This window comes from Apodemus sylvaticus, chromosome X, assembly GCF_947179515.1.
Source record: "Apodemus sylvaticus chromosome X, mApoSyl1.1, whole genome shotgun sequence".
NCBI classification, from domain to species: domain Eukaryota; kingdom Metazoa; phylum Chordata; class Mammalia; order Rodentia; family Muridae; genus Apodemus; species Apodemus sylvaticus.
In genome coordinates this window covers 8,955,152-8,973,374 of record NC_067495.1, presented here as the reverse complement: position 1 = coordinate 8,973,374, position 18,223 = coordinate 8,955,152, and the positions used below count along the sequence as shown (strand labels likewise).

Below are 18,223 nucleotides of genomic sequence, written 5' to 3'. Positions count from 1 at the left end.
CACAAAGGCAGGCTAGGGTGCTCGTCCCAGCCAATGTGAAGCCTGAAAGGACTCAGTGGTTGATAGCATAGGCTTGGAGGAGAACAGGGGGGCTGGCTGACCCGGAGTCTGGAATTCATAGGAATTGAAAGATATAAATACATCATCTTGAGGGAACTGACTCTTGATTGTGGGAAAGCTGTACTCTGAGAACAGGTGTGGAGGTACACGCTTGTAATCTCAGTACTCGGGAGGCTGATGGAGGCAGGAGGATGGAGATTACAAGTTCAGCCTGGCCTACATAGTGAGAACCTATCTCAAGAAGTGAAAAGCAGACTAGAGAGACATCTCAGTCAGTCCAAGCGCCCGCCACCAAGCCTGATGAGCCAGGCCAGAGTACACTCACACCCACTCGCACAAATGAATACATTAAAATGCAATAATGCATTTAAATTTTAATTTAAAACGTTTTAAAGAAATTAAGAAAAAAGCAACATTGCACTCTGGTTTTCTAACCTCAATCTTGAAAGGTGTAAGCCAAATGCTTCTACAGCTCTGTGGGACATAGAAGGGCCTGCTGGGTATCTTTTCTGAAGTCAGTGCCTGGGAGCCCAGCCTTTCTATCTGAGGCACTACCTCCAAATAGAAGGGCAAGTTGTATAAACAGGACTAATGAGTGAGTTCAGGCTGTTTCTACCAAGCTTGGCAACCGAGTTTAATGCTCAGGGACCATGAGAGGAGAAATAGCTAGCACATGCCCTCTGACCTCTGTGCATACAGATCCATAGACACACAGCAGAGCATTTCACACACACACACACACACACACACACACACTCCTGGGGCTGGAGAGATGGCTCGATGCATAAGCATTAGTGGCTGCTCTTCCAGAGGACCTAGAGCACCTTCATGGCAACACACTGCTGCCTGGAACTCTACTTTCAAGAGATCTGATGCCAGCATCTAACTTCTGTGGGCACCAGGCACATCTGTGGTATACAGATATACATGTACATGTATTTGAAAGAAGAGGAAGAAGGGAGAGAGGAGGGAGAACAGAGGAAGGAGACCAGAAGGAGGGAAAGCAGTTGGATGACAGTCATTTTTTTCTGGGAGACATGGCCTTGGTAGGCTACCCATAACCCAGTATATGACTGCCACACCTATGTGAATACGGCAGCGTTATAGACTTGGTACATTAAAAATAAGTAATAAAATAAAGAAAATAATACAGCTAGGCATGGTGGTGCACACTTGCAATCCCAGAACATGAGAGGCAAGAGAGTCAGGAGTCCCAGGTCAGCCTGGGCTACACAGTGAGTTCCAGGCCCATTTGGGCTACAGAGTGAAAATCGGAATCAAACAAAGAAAAGAAAAGTAAGCCAAACACAGTGGACACTGAAGCCCGGCACGCATTTCATCAAACATTCGCACGTTACCAGAACATAGCTCACTGTTCTTCTAGCCTCCCTGCCATCCCAACACCAAACAGGTACCATACAATTTAGGGCTTTTGTTATAGCTGACACAAAGCTGTCTGGTTTCTGTGTCCTTGCAGTACAATAGGGACACATGAGTTCCCTTATGTCCCCTCCAGAAGAGTCCCCCACTCAATACTCCCTGTGTTAGTTACTTTTCTAATTGTTAGAACCAAAAACCAGACTGCCATGACTTCTATGAGGAAGATTTCTTTTGGCTCGGAGTTTTGGAGGGATTAGTCCATGGTTGCTTAGTCCCGTGCACTTAGGCAAAACATCACAGGCGTTCACCTCATGGCAGACAGGAAGCATGCAGAAAGGAGGACCATAAAAAGGGCCAGAGCAATATATATATACTAAAATCAGAGTGATACAGACAAGATTAGCATGATCCCTATGCAAGGATGACATGCAAATTCGTGAAGTGCTCCATATTTTTATGGAGGGACCTGGGTGGGAGAGGGGACAGAACCAGGTGTGGGAAGAGACAGGACAGAGGGCCAGGAGAATGAATAGAACTAAGTACCAGTGGGGGGTGGGGAACTTGGGGAACCACTAGAAAGTCCCAAATGTCAGGGAAGCAGAGGTTCCCAAGACCCAATGGGAATGACATTAGCCAAAATACCCAACAGGGAGATGAAACCTGAAGACATCACCTCCAGTAGATAAGCATGGCCCCCAGTGGATGGATGGGGTCACCCACCCATCTAAAAATGTTTAACCTAGAATTGTTCATGTCTGAAGGAAATGCAGGGACAAAAATGGAGCAGAGGCTGAAGAAGAGGCCATTCAGAGTTGGCCTCACCTAGGGATCCATCCTACCTACAGACACCAAATGCTGACACTATTGCTGATGCCAAGAAGTGCTTGTTGACAGGAGCCTGTTATGGCTGCCATCCTATGAGAGGTTCCACCAGTACCTGACTAAGACAGTAGATACTCACAGCAACCATCAGACTCAACCTGGGAACCCCAATGGAAGAGTTAGAGGAAGGACTGAAGGAGCAGAAGGGGATCGCTACCCCTGGACTCCCTACCAGAGCTCCCAGGGACTCTACACATGGCTCCTGCTACACACGTAGCAGAGGACTGCCTCATGTGGCATCAGTGGGAGGGGAAGCTCTTGGTCCTGTGGAGGCTTAATGCCCCAGAGAAGGGGGATGCTATATGGGTGAGGCGGGAGTGGGTAGGGGAGCACCCTCTTAGAGGCAAAGGGGAGGGAGATGGAGTGGGAGGTTTGGGGGGGTAGACTGGGAAGGGGGATAAAACTTGAAATTTGGAATGTAAACAAATATTTTTTTTTCTGTTTTTAAAAAAGGGCCAGAGCAAGATATAGCCCCAAGGGTGTGTCCTCCATGACCAACTTCTTCCAAAAGCCTGGCCTCCTACAACGTCGTCTTATTACAAACCTATCAAGAGAAATCCATTGATCAGATCAGAAGCCCCATGTCTCTAGAATCACCTTCTCAGACACACCTAGAGATATGCTTTGGCAATCACCTAGGTGTCTCTCAGGTCAATCGAACTGACATGACTATCTAATCATGACCCTAGGACACTGGGTCTTAGGATCTAAAGGAATTTTGGAGAGACACAAACATTTACAATATGGTAATAGACAAGCCTTGGGATTCAAAGTTTCATTAGCATCACGATTGCTGGTATCCCATTGGCCAAAGCAAGTCATATGGCTAACTTCAAAGTCAATATGAGTGAAGATAGGAGTCATTTGCAGCCATATATGCCACAACTTAGCTAATGCACCTTAGCAAAGGCCTTTCTCCACCTGTATCATGACTGTGATGGCCTTATTTCTCTCTCAGACCTTTAGCAGAAGCATTACCCTGCATTGGCTTAGTTCTTGAAAAATCAGGTGTGTCTTTGTTGTATAGCCTATGACATGCAATTCATTTTGAGGTTTATACCAAGAGACATGAGTGCTGGTGCTCATAAGAGCCCTAAACTGGAAAGAACTCAAATGCCCTTCATCAGAACAGATAAAGTAATCATGGCATAGCCACCCAAGTGGGTATTCTACACTTAAAGTGAGTACATTACTACTATATACAGCAAGATGAGCGTCCAAGACAGTGTCGAGCAAAAGAAACCCCCCCCCACACACACACACAAGAATACACAGCAAGTGTATGACCTATGACCTACTTACATGGAGTTCAAAAACAGACACGTCAAGCCCATGAGTTCAGAAATCAGAATAATTCAAGCAAGAATGGCGCCAGGCACCCCCTATTCCAGTTGCTCTCTGGGAGCTTGAAGTGGAAGGATTACCTGACCCCAGGGGTTCAGGCCTAGCCTGAGGAAATGCGGGGAAGATGAAGAGGACAATGATGACCCTGGGGCCAGCAATGACAACAGAAAATCTTTGGAGAACAGCAACCGAGATATGGCACGAGGGGCTTCAGGGGCAGCTGCTAGAAGGCCTGTCTGTGTCTTGGCCTAAGTGGCCATGGTTGTATTCCTAGGTATAAAGGCGTAAGATCTGTGTCTAGTATTGCTGTGTGTGTGTTGTCTTCATTGTCTCGATGGGACAGAAATAACAGTAAAAAATGCATTTCCTGTACAGCTGCTCTGGGCAGGCTGGCAGACTTGGGAAGGAGCTTAAGGAGTGAAGAAGGGAAGGAGAGGGGGTGGAGGAAAGGAAGAGGAGGAGGGGGAGGGAGAGGGCAAGGTAGGGAAGGAGGGAGTAGGCAGGAAGGACCTCACCGATGTCCTATGTGGTCTGGCCTGGCTCCTGCCTGTTCTCTCTTGCACACTAAGCAGGGGAAATCCCTTGTGTAGGAGTCCAGAAGGGCTCCCAGCCCCAGGTGGAGGATCCTTGGGTTGGGCGTGGTGGTAGTCCAGCGGGAGGGGCAACGAGGGGGCTCCTCCTCTGCAGAAAATGCTTTGAAAATCCTTTGTTCCCCAGAGTTGCACAAGGAAACAAGCTGGTAATGAACAGCAGAAAACAACAATAATTAATATTGGGCAGAATCAAAATGGATTTCAAATCTTGCAGCTAATTTTGCCAGGAGACTTATTCCGGAGGCAGGCAGGGCTCTTTCCATGTCAGACTGCAGAGTAAACAAGGAAGCCTCAGGGCTGGGGGGAGCTTGTCGCTTCTTGAGAGAAGGGAGGGAGGTGGGAGGTGGGAGAAGGGAAAGGGAAAGGACGGGAAGGGGAGAGAAGAGAAGGAAGGGAGGGAAAGACCTGTCTGAAGAGGAAATGTCCTTGGCAGCAGACACTATAACTGGGAGCAGGGCTGGGGGCAGTAGTTTTACTGGTGAACAGGCTTGGTCCTTGGTTTGACAACCCTGCCAGGAAGGGCAGGAACCCCCCTAGAGTTCAAAGAGACCTCTCAGAGACTCTGCAACTCCAAAGTTCATGGATCCTCCCCCATCAAACTCCTCCCACTCTGGACCCCTCAGCATATATTCCCAAAGCCACACTGCCCCTTCTCCTGAGAGCACTGTGGGGGCGGGGCAGCAAGACTGCAGGGCAGTGGAAGGAAAATCCTTGTTAGGGAAGGAGGATTCTAGGTGGATGTAAAGACTTGCAGAAAGGTTTTTGTCTTTCCAGTTCCCATTGCAAAGAAAGTGTCAGCCCCTGAGCCCTAGCCTCCTGTTCCTCCCAGGCCTAACTGAAGCAGGCTCAGTCCTACAGCTATTATCATGGCGTTTGAAAAATGGCCATCCTTCCAGCTTCCTCTATGATGGAGTCCAAAGGGAGCCTGGGTCTCCTCTGTTAGCATTTGATGTAAAAGATGTCAGTGTGATACTAGCTCTGAGCTCTAGGGAGAAGGGGTCAGAGCTTGTATGGGAAGGTCAAGTCTATTAAGACCTAATCGAAGCCAGGGTCCTTGCCAACTTCAGCTGTAGCCATTGAGAAAAAATACTTCCCTTCCCACTATGCCTGTCCCTGTGTGTTCCTAGTTCCGGGTCCTAATGTCCCTGGCTTCTCAAGGCTTCTCCAAGCCCATACCCAATCTTTCCAATATGGTCCCCAGGCTCCAAAACCAGTTATCAATGTCATCTACCCTACTCACATTCCTTATGTTCTGTCTCTATCAGTGACAGGGGAAGCCTGAACCTCCTTGTTTGTCTTGTTCTTTGACTGTGAGTTGGTTTGTGTCAGGCTCCATGCCTTGACCCCTAAGGCTGCTGAAGAAGCGCCTGGGCCTTCTTTGGTTCTCATGACTTGAGTGGCTGCCTGTGTTGACAAATGCATTGCTCCCTTTTCAACTTCAGCAGCGTGGATTCTGCTCGCTAAAGGCTAAGTGTGCGCTGAGTTGCAAGTTTGAGAAAATGAGGCCACCGTGGGGCTATTTCTGAGGAAAGAAGGGCCTGCGGTGCCAGCACCAGTCCCATCCACCTCCCACAAGAATTGGGCACCATTATTTTTACATTGGGGAAAATTCCATCTTCTATTTCAAGAAAAACAGCTGAATCTGGCTGTATTGCCAGTGAATGTGCAGGGAACGAGAAGGTTTAACTCTTACAGATGGGACACGGTAAGGGACCCAAAGAGCTTCGATGGCTTTGCAACATCTGACAGAGTTCAGCTGCTGAACATCACACTTAGCTGTGAGGTACCTGAGGATAGCCCTTAGGATGGCACTATGCTGTGCACACAGGAAGAGTACGGTGTGCAGAGGCAGTCCCCTCAGAAAGAAGCAAGCAAAGATGGGTCTCACTCGGGTGTGCCCCTATCCTCTAACCAAATATGTCCTTGTAAGAAAGGGACCAGGCATGGTGGCACAGCAACATTGGGAGGCTGAGGCAGGAGGATCTCCAGGCCAACCTGGGCTGTGCAGGAAGAGCTTGTTTCAAAACAAAATGGGACAGAAAAGCACGGAAGACAAGGAAGCAAGACCCAGAGAGACAGGGAAGGCCGTGAGAGGACACAGGGAGAGGCCAACCATCTACCAGCTAAGGCAAAGGCCTCTAACCAAGTGTAGTGCACATGCCTGTAATCTCAGCACTCAGGACAGGGAGGCAGAGACATCAGTTCACGGTCAACCCCTCCGATTCATAGAGAGCTGTAGTCTAACCTGGACTACATAAGATTGTCTCAAAAAAAAAAAAAGTCTGGATATGTAGTTCAGTGGGTAGAGTGCTTGGCTAGGATACACCAAAGCACTGAGGTTAATCCCTAACATATCATAAACTGAGTCTGTTAATACACTCTGTGATCTCTGCATTAAAGAGTTAGAGACAGGAATCAGAAATTCAAGGTCATCCTCAGCCACATAGAAAATTTAGGGCCAGCCTGGATTATATGAGACCTTGCCCCCTCCCCCAAAGAAAACCCACGAACAACAACAACCAAAAAATGGTCCCTCGGGACTAACTAAAAGTACTTCAAATGCAAGTCTGAGAACCTGCATGGAAATCCTCTGAAACAGTAGAAAGCTGGCTGGGTGAGTGGCACTCATCTGCACCCTCAGTGCCTTTACAGTGAGGTGGGAAACGGAGACATGAGATTTTTAGGACGCTGTAGGCCAGAGAGCTTAATGTCTGCAGTAGGAAAAAAAAAAAACACAAAAAGACACCCTGTTTCCAAATTGGGGAAAAGGAAAGAACAAGCACCCAAGGTTGTTTTCTGACACACACACACACACACACTCACATACACACACATACACACACACTCATACTCACACTCACACTCACACATACTCACATACACACACACACTCTCACACACACTCACACACACACACACACACATTGTGGCATACATGTGTCCACATTTACACACAGAATGCTTGTCTGCCCTGCTTCTTCCAATCCCCCTGAACCCCCATGAAAGTTGCTCTCTTCCCCTCACCCCCACTGCCAGATCCTTTTCCACGTTTCTCAGCCCAAGCACATGCACTGCTCCAGGGATCGCAGTTGGCCTAGTCTGGAAGGAAGGACATATACAAGCAAATTGGCTCGGCGACAACCACACATTCGGAATCACCTGGGACTGAGTGAACAGCTTGTGGAAAAGCAGCAGACAGCTGCCAGTGCAGCCACTGGGCACGCCAGTGTCCCAGGACCTCACAGGGCCCCCACTGAACCCCCAGGAAGCCTGTTGCCAAGAAGGATGGTAGGCCTGACAAGCTTGGAAGACTCTGGAAGGGACAGAAATATGCAGACAGACGTGGAGATGCAGACACTAAATGGGGCGGCATTCAGAAACGAGGAGTTCTTGGGCATCTCTTTCCTGTACAGTGGCCTCAGGGGTCAAACTTAGTAACTGGCTTTTCAGGACTCCAGAGACAGGGAGAGGAGGATGAATGAAAAAATAGACAGCCAGAGGTCTAGAAGCGTGATTCAGTGGTTGAGAGTTTACCTAACATTCAGGAAGCCTTGTTTTCCATTCCATCCCAAGAAAAGGGAGAGGGGACCTTCGCACCGGACAAGTTGTATTTGGCATATCAACAAGAATCCCAGATCTCTGGCCCTGTGCAGTAGCAGTATTGCCTGCAGTATTTCCAATCCCATATGTTCTTGCATCCCCTTGCTACTCCCATGAACAGGTGAGGTCTGTTTTCCTCTCATCTTGAGCCCACACGAATGAGTGACATTTTGACCTATAGAATATGGCAGAAGTCATGCTCTGTGGTTTTCCCCCTGGATCCTAAACTACAAAGACATTTCTCACCTGGCACTCTCTCCCTTTGAAGGGATACAGGTGACCGTGGAACATATGCACTCGGGAGTTTATACACCTATGGGAAACAGGGTGGCAACAGCAGACCCCACCAACTCCCAGGCCAATCCCTGGTGCTTCACAAGCTTGGCCTTCTGTCACAGCCCAGAAGCCTGGAGGCTCAAAAGGAAAGACTGAGGCACACTACCAGGAGATCCACGATCAGTGGTAAAACTCTGATGAGACTCCACACCACAGCCACTGTGGAGGCAGCAGAGGTGAGTCCAAAGGGACAGACCGCAGGGTGACGGAGGCAAATGATCCAGCGAGTTCTTAATACCCCTCTATCTAGGTTTCCTTGATACAAAATGGAGATCATTACAGGGCACTGTGAGGATTAAACATGATAAGCCAGGAGCGTCCCAGCCCACACTGGAACTGTTCAATAAATGGTTGTCTTTGAGAAAGGCGAGTGGCTTGTGAGGTCCCAGGAAGACTTTGGCAAAGCTTTCACGGATCGACTGTTCTCAAGAGCCATGGGGGTACTGAACACACAACGCTGGGAAAATCTCAACTATGGGAACAGTGATTTTGCAGCATAAGAGGCAGAATGGTGGGGAGGGGACAAGAGCAGTTTTCTTGGCACAGAAAAAGAATGGAGGAGTTAGCCGGCTAGCTGAAGGGCCGCCCTGATGACTAGCATGCCGGAAGGAACCAGGGAACTTGCGAAGCTGGGATTCGAGAGCTGTAGTCCCACTGTGCATTTTCTGCGGCTGTAGCACAGTGTTCCAGACTAGAAGGTCAAATATGGGGGAGGGGAGGGATAAAACAAACCGGTTTATTTTCCCCGTGGTTCTGGCGACTTGAAAATTCAAACAACATGGTACTAACATCCTGGCAAGGATGCCCTGTCGGCATCACCAAGGGACAGCGCAGCAGAAAGGGAAGGGCTGTGAGCAAAAGAGGATGAGAAAATAGAGGGTGGCTCATACTTTTCTATCAGCCTCGTCTCAACTGGCCATGACATGACGGCAGGCTGGGAGGAGGCTGGAGCGCTGTGATCTTGACTTAGAGGCTAGCCTTGGTGCTATAGCAAGACCCTGTCTCAAAAAAACAAAACAAAACAAAATCCCTGACCTTTCACGAAGTAACCTTGTTTCTCTCACAGTCATTACCCTGAGGACCAAATTTCCAACACCTGAAACTTAGAGGGGACGCACTCATTTCAGATCCAAAACATGGTACTGGGAACCTCAGAGAGGTTTCCAGGCCCCGAGGGGAGAGGCCTGGGGTCTTATCTTGTAGCACTGAACTTGGCGCACACTCCCGCAGGGCAGGGGGTAGAGCCAAGGGCACCCGCAGCCTCCAGGGGAGCTGCGAGGCTTTCGAAAGGGGAGGAGGAGAAGTCGTGTGTGGGCTCCCTGAACTAGAGGCCATGACCACCCAGAGCATTAGAGTCCATGGTCAAATCCAAGCCAGCAAGACCCGTGGGTGGATCCTGGAAACAGAAGGCAGTTATGTGGACACGTATTCCTTGCTCAATGCCAAGACAGTGTCGAATCGGCTCTACCAACTCCATCCCAGGAGAGAAGCCCACAGCCAGGAAGAATGAACAAGACAGTTGAGTCCCAAAGCGACCACATCGCTCTCAAGATCACCATTCAGCCAGCTGTGACTGTTGTCTTGCTCAGGAGCCCAAGGAAAGCTATTGTTGGGAGAAAAAAAAAATAAAGGTTTTCTCTCTTTAGGCCACCTGAGCGTGGGGAGGTCAAATTAAAACCCACCCGAACAAGGCTTGGCTCGGCTCCAGGCTTGGCAATTGAGGAGGGAAGAAGGCAGGGAGGCATTTACAAATAAATAATCCAGTTGACAAGCTGGGACTTGCTCTCTGGGGCCACTTCCCTGCAGGAGGCCCACGAGGAGGGGGCAGCCGGGGGTGGGGAGGGGGCAGGAGTCTGTCCAAAGGAAGACAAACTGTGTGCCTCTCCTTTTTGGATCCTGCCGCCTCTCTCAACAACTCTTAATTACCGGCAATCAGCTCTTAATTACCTACAACAAGAGAGACCAGGGAAAACACAGATAAATGAAATCCACAGATAATCCCCAAACCCCAATTTGGTCGATAACATCAGCCAGCTTCCCCAAGTAACCTCTTGCCAGGGCTCTGCTCTCCTAACAAGCAGCAGGACAGAATGGTCCCCAGTTCCCTGGCATTCTTTGCCCTCATCCTGACGTGTTTTCCATTAGTACAGGGGAGAAGGCAGGTGGGCGCTAAATAATTCCCAACTGGATCCTCTCTTTTCTACCATCCCTACGCTGTGCTGCCAGGGCCCCTGGCCAAGTGCCAGCCTCCAAGCCTCCTGGCGCTGGACCGTTTTCACTGTCTGTTTGCCCAGCAAATAGAAGTGCTGGCTGAGAATTCCTAGCACCTTGGAGGATAGCAAAGGGCGATAGGTTCCAGAACAAGGGTCCCTAGGAACACAACCGTCCAGTGGCTGATGTGCCCCCCCCACCCCCCCACCCCCAGTCTAAGGACCTCTCTGCCCACAGTTGAAGTACAATAGCTGCCTAGGGGGACAACCAGGGCAGATTGGAAGGAGATGAGACAGTGGGCAGAGGGGATGGCATGGCCTTGAGGGCTCCCTGCTTCTTGGCTTTCCTCTCAGAGATGTTTTCTGGGAACCATCACTCGGGAAAGTAGGTGACCCAGGGACCCAGCAAATGGCCTGGAATCAAATGCGAAAAGAAAGAAGGGTATGTATGTATGTGTGTGTGTGTGTGTGTGTGGTGAAGTGAGGAGCCCATGGAATCGACAACACCCCATTTACACTCCTTTCCCACCTCCCACCTGAGCTCTCCCTCCTAGTGAGAGCTCGCCAAGGCAGCTGTGCGCAGGTCACCATCAGAGTTCGGAGGAGCAGCGCCAGTTGAGCAAGAACCCGAACATTGCTCTCTCCCCTTCCTGACTTTTCTCTCTTCCTTCTGTCCAGTTAACACGGTGGACAAGGCAATTGTCATTCCCGCGGGCCTCGTTAATGAACCTGCAAGAGCAAATGGGCCTTGTGATTGCCTGAAACCTGGAGGCAGCACGCTCCCACCAGCTTGCAAATGCCAAAGCAGGAGGCTTTCTCTCCCATCCCCCACCCCATAGCCTGCTGCCCCCCCCCCCCTTCGTCTCCCACTGGCTGTACAGATGAAGAAGCAAATACCAGTCCTAACAGAAGGTTGGTCCAGAGCACCCCCCCCCCCAACACACACACACACACACACACACACACATCCTTAAGCAGAGCCTCCCAGCGTTCTCCATATACACAGAGGTTCCATTGAGATCACCTTTTACAAATTGGGGCCAGACAGTGAGCACACTGCCTGGAGGACTATTGGTTCTGTTTGAAAAGAAAGGGAAGAAATGCTGTGGGCTAGGGAGGTGGGGGCCGCAGCTGCCTCCCCTCCCCAGCCCCAGCCCCAGCCCCAGCCCCATCTTTAACTGGACCACAGCCCCTTCACACTCCAAATGGGCATTAATGCAGCCAGCACTAACTCAATTTTATCACAGGGAGAAAAGAATAATGTCCCCCTGTCCTTTGCTTCCCTGATGGACACTGTGGGTTTCGCCTTATGAGCTTAGATGTTCAGGCTTTGGGAATCTCTCTCTCTCTTTCTCTGTGTGTGTGTATGTGTGCGCGCGTGTGTGAGTGCACGCGTATGTGTGTATGTGTCTGTCTGTCTGCATGTTGTGCATGCTCATGTGGTGGCCCAACATCAACATCAGGTGTCTCTGCTTTTATTTTGAGACAAGGTCTCAGTGAGACCACAGCTCATCAATTCACCCAAGCTGGGTGGATCTTTTTGTGAGTTCCCCATGCTTGCAAACCCTCCCCACCACTCCTGGTTTTATATGGGTTCTAGGGGTTCAGCTTCAGGTCCTTACCCTTGTGTGGCACAGACACATTAACCAACTGAGCCGTCTCCCTCAGCCCCTGCCTGGCCTTTTCTTACTTCACTTGATGATGACATAAGTAAGGCAGAAACTGGGAGTGAGAGGTGGAGAGACACCAAGGATCCAGAGACAAACAGCTTCCAAAAGCACCATGTTTCTGGGGACTTATTTTACATCTCTTCTGTCACCTGGCAACCCCAGAGGTAAAAGGACCCTGTGGTGCCAAGTAAGATGTGCCAATAACCCTACTCATCTAACTGACATGAAAGAAAAAGAAGCAGGGATGTTTGGGAAGGGAAAAAGATGCAAATGAGTAAGAAATCGGACACTCCCTCACCCCACCCCAGAGGCGGATACTTCTTTCTCTCCACCAAACAGCTTTGCCTGCCTTTCACCAAAGCCAGCCTTCTGAAGCTGGCTTCACATTACTTCAATCAGCTAAGAATGAGGGCGGGGAGAGCTGCCTATGTGGTGTGGGGACTTGGGGAGGGGGCTTTTCTGCTGGCTCTTGCTGGAGCATGAATCTTACTCAACAATTCTCAAACAGCTAAAGAGAATTTCAATGGATTTTTTTTTTGACCCCAAAATATTCTGGTCTGGGACTTGGCTGCAAAGGCCAGCAGTCCTTTTGCAATGACTGGCGGAATCAGAGGCCCCATTGCTGTGTTTAACTCAGAGTGTTCTGCATTCTCAGCCAGTTTCCCTGCTGATAATAGTAACTGGCTAAATCTGGGTTCTGTTCATTCTCAATTGCAAAGTCTTCAGAGCTCAGAGTCCTGTGGGGGGTGGGGGGGACTATGTGGATGGCGGGAGCCTGGCTAAGATGTCTTCTCTTTGACCATTCTTTACCCATGTCAAGCACCTGCAGAGGGGTTCCTTGTGTTACCAACCAACTCCTAAAAGAGCACAAAGAGAGCGGGGTATGGTGGCATACACCCGTGTACCTGACACTTAGGAGGTTACAGCTGAGGACCGAGAGTTTGAAACAAGTCAGAGCTACATAGCTAGACCCTGTCTCAGAAACCCGAAAGATAAAGAAGAGTGGAGGTGAACAGATGTAGTGCGACCCGCTGTGTACTGCGGAGCAAGAAAACAAAATGACTACAACCTGAAATTGAACCCAGGACCTTGAATGTGCTCAGCAAGCACCCCACCACTGAGCTATAACCCCAGTTTAAAAAAAAAAAGAAAGAAAGAACACTTTTTCTTATTTTCCAAGACAGGCTCTCACAAACAAAGCCAGGCTAGCCTTAAACTTTCAATCCTCCTGCCTCAGTCTCCTGAGTAACTGGGAACCTTTATCACCAGTCCCAATTTGAAATTCATGTTGTTTTATTTGTTTTTTTTTTTTAAAGACAGGTTCTTATGCAGCCCAGGCTAGTCTCGAGCTCCTGATCTTCCTATCTCAGCCTGAATGCTGAGATTACAGGGATGTCCCGAGACACCTAGAACTTGAATCTATTCTATAGGATTGGGTTCAACTCAGATGGTTCTCAAGGTAGGCAGGGTTAGAATAAGCTATCCATTGGTCAGAAACTCAGGCTGTCATCAGGCAGGTTACCCAGCCTATTAGGTAGAGGTAATTATTATCAGAATGGTGACTGTGCATCCTGGTATGAAAAAGAGGTACAGAGGCTAGGAGGTCATTTTTCAATCACCAACTCAGTCTGACCCTCACTAGTGTGCCAGATGTCTGCATTGGCAGGTGATCTTCCAAAAATTTAGCAACGTCTCCAATGAGTTCATTTTTATCTGCAATTGCAAAGATTCCCTTCTCTGGACCTATGTAAAACATGGGGCTGTAGACAAACCTCCCATTACACTAAGGAGAGCACTGTCAGAGAGCTCTGTCTCCCAGAGTACTCTCTCTAGGTAGTTGGAAGGGCATGGAAGAACAGGCAGAGCTGGCTTCTAGGGCCTTCTCAAAGCTGTCTGTTCCCCACCTCCTCACTGTTAAGGTTCTCCTCCCTTTCTGTCTCACACACCTGTCCTGGACTGAGAGCTGCTCCCTGACATTAATACACACAGCAACCACCAGCTCTATAAGCTAATCAACTTATAAAGGGAAAAGGTTTCTTTGGGCTCGTGGTTTTAGAGATCCTCTCTGTGATTGGGCTCACCTGTGACTCCTAGGCTTTTGGAGTGGGACACCAGCAGATGACAATTTTAAAGTCCCTCCCCCACAGGGCCAGGGAGGAAAACTAAAGTGAAGAGAGCAGGATCCTGCAGGTTCCTTCAAGGCATCCTCACAACAACTTCTACACTAGACCCCCCCCCCCAAACACACCTCTCCAATTATGTGCAACTGAGAGTCCTTTGAGGGACTGTCAACACCCAAGCTATAGCATCTTCCTTCCTGTTTGAAAACAAAAAACAAAAAACAAAAACTACCAGACTAACTACCCCGAGTATCTCCTGATGTTCGGCACCCTCCAGGATTTCCAGAAATAGGGAGAAGGTCAATGTAGACACTGAGGAGCCTGTATCCACTGCTCATCCAAAGGGCAGAATGTCATTCAAACAGGGTTCATTGAATAACCTTGTGCTGGGCTACCCAGAGCTTACAGGTCAGAACTGCCACCAAGCCAAAGGACGGTGTTCTGCCCCCACCCCCACCCCATTCAATCACATCCTTCACAAAAATACTACTCTACAGTAAGGCAGGGTTGTAAAGTGAAGAGATGGAGCTAAAGTAACAGAAGCTGTCTGTACCCAGGCATGCATCCTCTCCTCATGGGCCTCAGAGGTCCCTTGGATCTAGTTCTTGGAACTGAGGGAAGGTGCTATCCAGCCTGGGGAAAGATAAAATTGAAGCTTATAGGTAGGCTCCACTTTGAAGAGGGCTGGGGAAGGGCTGCCTCCAGCCCACCTCCTAGCCAGTAATGTAGCTTCCTCGATGACTTCCTGGGACACACACCCCCAAAGATATCTCCCTTGCTGTTGGCTGCTTCTGAAGCCGTGGACTTCTTTCAACCATGAGAGCAAGGCTCAAAACCTTATGAAACGACTCTTTAGAAAGACTACCAAAGGCAAGACTGGTGGCTCCTGCCTGTAATCCAGCCCTTGAGAGGCTGAGCCTGGAAGATTACCAAAAGTTCAAGGCCAGCCTGGGCTATAAAATGAGACTTTGAAGAAAAAGAGGTTGGGAGAAGGAAGAGGAGACAGGCAGGCCTGCCAGAGGCAATGTCATTGCACGGAGCTGGCGTTGTGTCCTTCTCTTAAGGTTGGATTCCCTAAGAACAGGTAGTCTGTTTGGAAAGTGAGCCTAAAAAGCACAATTGAGACCGACAGTGAGCTAAGAAGGCGACAGCAAGACCAAATGGGATGTGTTATGGATAGATCACTGCTGTAAAGAATGGAAGTCTGACCCTTTTTGGCCCCTCTGAGAGACTGTACACCATCCTACAGAATGGCCCATCTAGACAGTGATGCACACACACACACACACACACACACACACACACACGACTCCTTTATCTCCTAAATCACTGGCTGGGAAGTGAACCTGAGTGAGTCCTTCCCCAGCCTTCTCCAAGACAGAGCCTACCTACAAGCTACACCTTTCATCTCTCCCCAGGCCATACAGCACCTTTCCTCAGTTTCAAGACCTTTACCCAAGTCCCTCTGAAGACCATGAACACAGGTGCATTGGCTCCTCTATAGATCTGAAGGATTTTTGAACCATTAACAAGAAATCAAATCTACCTTCCGAAGCTACATTGCTATCTACAGAGGTCGCAAGAGGAATAATAACTGTTGAGGGTTACTGAGTGCTCCAGTTCTTCCCAAGCTAACCTGTTCAGTTCTTGCATGTACGAATAAAAGGAGCACACTTATCACACCCTGACAGACAAGGATTCAGATATGCTGTGAACTCCAAGCCAATTCCATAAACAGCTAGGAGCACTGAACTCATCGTTGACATACACAGGCAGCCATCCAGTGATAGTTTTAAAAAGATAAAGTGGATTGGTGTTGATTTAAATATAGGTATGTGAGAATATATGGAGCTGGGTGTGTTTGTTAAAAGCAAACTGGTCTCATTACCTATATATGAACCAGTGAATAATAACCAGTTGAAGTTTTACTGCCATAAAACCCCTTAAAATTTTAGGAATAAGAAAGAACCCAGTGATGTTCTTATTGTTCTGGAAATACCAAGGGGAGCTGTCTGGGGAAGTGTGGATTAGAAGCCACGGGTGAAAGCTAAGAAAACGTTGTGGAGTGTGTTCCAGGGGCAGGATAGAGTGGAACATGTAGACCAGTCCATCTGGTGTTCTAGTCACGATGTCAGCTCTACTCACTAGTCACCAACAGTTCTAGCTCCCTACTCTCTTAGCATGTTATAAAATTATGTTTCTGCCCCCTTTTGAAGCCAGGGCCTTAATTCTGTCACGGAAAAGTTAAGCAAAATGATTTATGTTTCATCTAGGTGAAACCTTTTCACCGAGATGGCACTGAAAGCTAAGAAGGAACCTCCCAGAGTCGAAGCCAAAACAAAGGCCTTGAAAGCTGAGAAGGCAGTGCACACACCATCCACCTTCCTGCAGCTCTGGAAGCAGCCCAGATACCCCTGGAAGAGCACACCCAGGAGAAACAAGCTAGACCCCTACGCCATCATCAAATTGCCCCTGACCACTGAGTCAGCCATGAAGAAGACAGAAGACAACAACACGCTTGTGTTCAGTGTCTAAGTCAAGACCAGCAAGCACCAGATCAAACAGGCCGTGAAGAAACTCTATGACATTGATGTGGCCAAACCAATACCCTGATATGGCCTGACAGAGAGAAGGCGGATGTTCGCTTGGCTCCTGATTATGATGCTCTGGATGTCACCAACAAACTTGGGATCATCTAAACTGAGTCCAGCTGGCTAGTTCCAAATATACGGTTTTTTCACCATAAAAAGGGGGGAGGGTAAGCTGTCAGAGTCAAGGTATGGGGCAGGAGCACTAGCTCAGCAGTTAAGAGTTATTGCTCTTGCAGAGGACTCAGGTTTGGGTCCTAGCACCCAAACAGTGGCTCAAATACCACCAGTAATGTCCATACCAAAGGAGTTGATGTCCCCTTCTGACCTCCTTAGGCACCAGACATAAATGTAGTGAACATATATGCAGACAACACACACACACACACACACACACACACACAGAGTTCATTTCCCATAGACTCCCTTTCCTTGGAGGTAATCACAAAGCCTACGCTAAGATGGACACCCCGTCTACCTGGGTACCCGAGTGATGACCTACATGAATATGGGCAAAGACACAAACTTTCATTGTGTTTCAAGCTGCTGAATAACCACCGCCAGATCTCAATAGCTCAACAGAATAATTTCATTTCCACTTGAAGTTCACTGCAAGTCCGGGGATGCAGGAAGGAACGTGTTCTGCTCCAGAGAGTCACTCAGGGACTCCGGCTAATGGGGGCTCCACCATCTGGAACACTACTACGAGCATCACAGCAAGGGGGCGAGGGAAGTGGGAAAGTCCTGCAGGGCCTTTGCATTGCTTCAATGTCAAAGTAACACACATCCAGATTGATTTCATTGGCTAGAGCTAATCACGTGGCTGCCTCTACTTAACTGCAGAGAGCAATAAAATCATAAAAGGGAATTGAAATCCCCCCCCCCCATGCCTGGAAGCGGGGAACTGTTGGTGAACACTAATAATTTCCACCTGGCTTCTGAATCCTGGCAAACAGTGAGCCATTGAGGAGCCAGGAGCACAGGCCCAGGTGGAGAAGGCTTTAGAGACCCAGACTATGGCCCAAGAGGTATCAGGGTGCCACCTAAGTATATTAGCAGAGACGCAAGGGAGGCTCAGTTAAAGCTACATTGCTTGACAGACAGGCATGCTGTAGGCCTGTGGGGGAAGGGGAGGTCCCTGAAGCAAGGAGATGTCTTATTAAGCCAGTCCTCAGCGATGAGGGCCTGGCCTGCTGTTGCCTGAGGAAGAGTGATGAGGAATGAGCCCTGAGGTTGTTTGTTTGTTTGTTTGTTTGTTTTGAGACAGGGTTTCTCTGGGTAGCCCTGGCTATCCTGCAACCAGGATAGCCTCTGTAGACCAGGCTGCCCTCAAAGATCTGCCTCACAGAGATCTGCCTGTCTCTGTTTTCTGAGTGCTGGGATTAAAGGCTCTATAGCATTTTAAGAAAGGAGAAGGCTAGCGTATAGAGCCGGGGCCAT

General features: G+C 48.9%; 2 pseudogenes; both read left to right on the top strand.

Moving 5' to 3' along the window:
• The first annotated feature begins 1,802 nt into the window (after nt 1-1,802).
• LOC127675855 (uncharacterized) lies at nt 1,803-1,896 on the top strand (annotated as a pseudogene).
• Nucleotides 1,897-16,487: 14,591 nt separating this feature from the next.
• Nucleotides 16,488-16,894, top strand: LOC127675423 (60S ribosomal protein L23a-like; annotated as a pseudogene).
• Nucleotides 16,895-18,223: the final 1,329 nt, after the last annotated feature.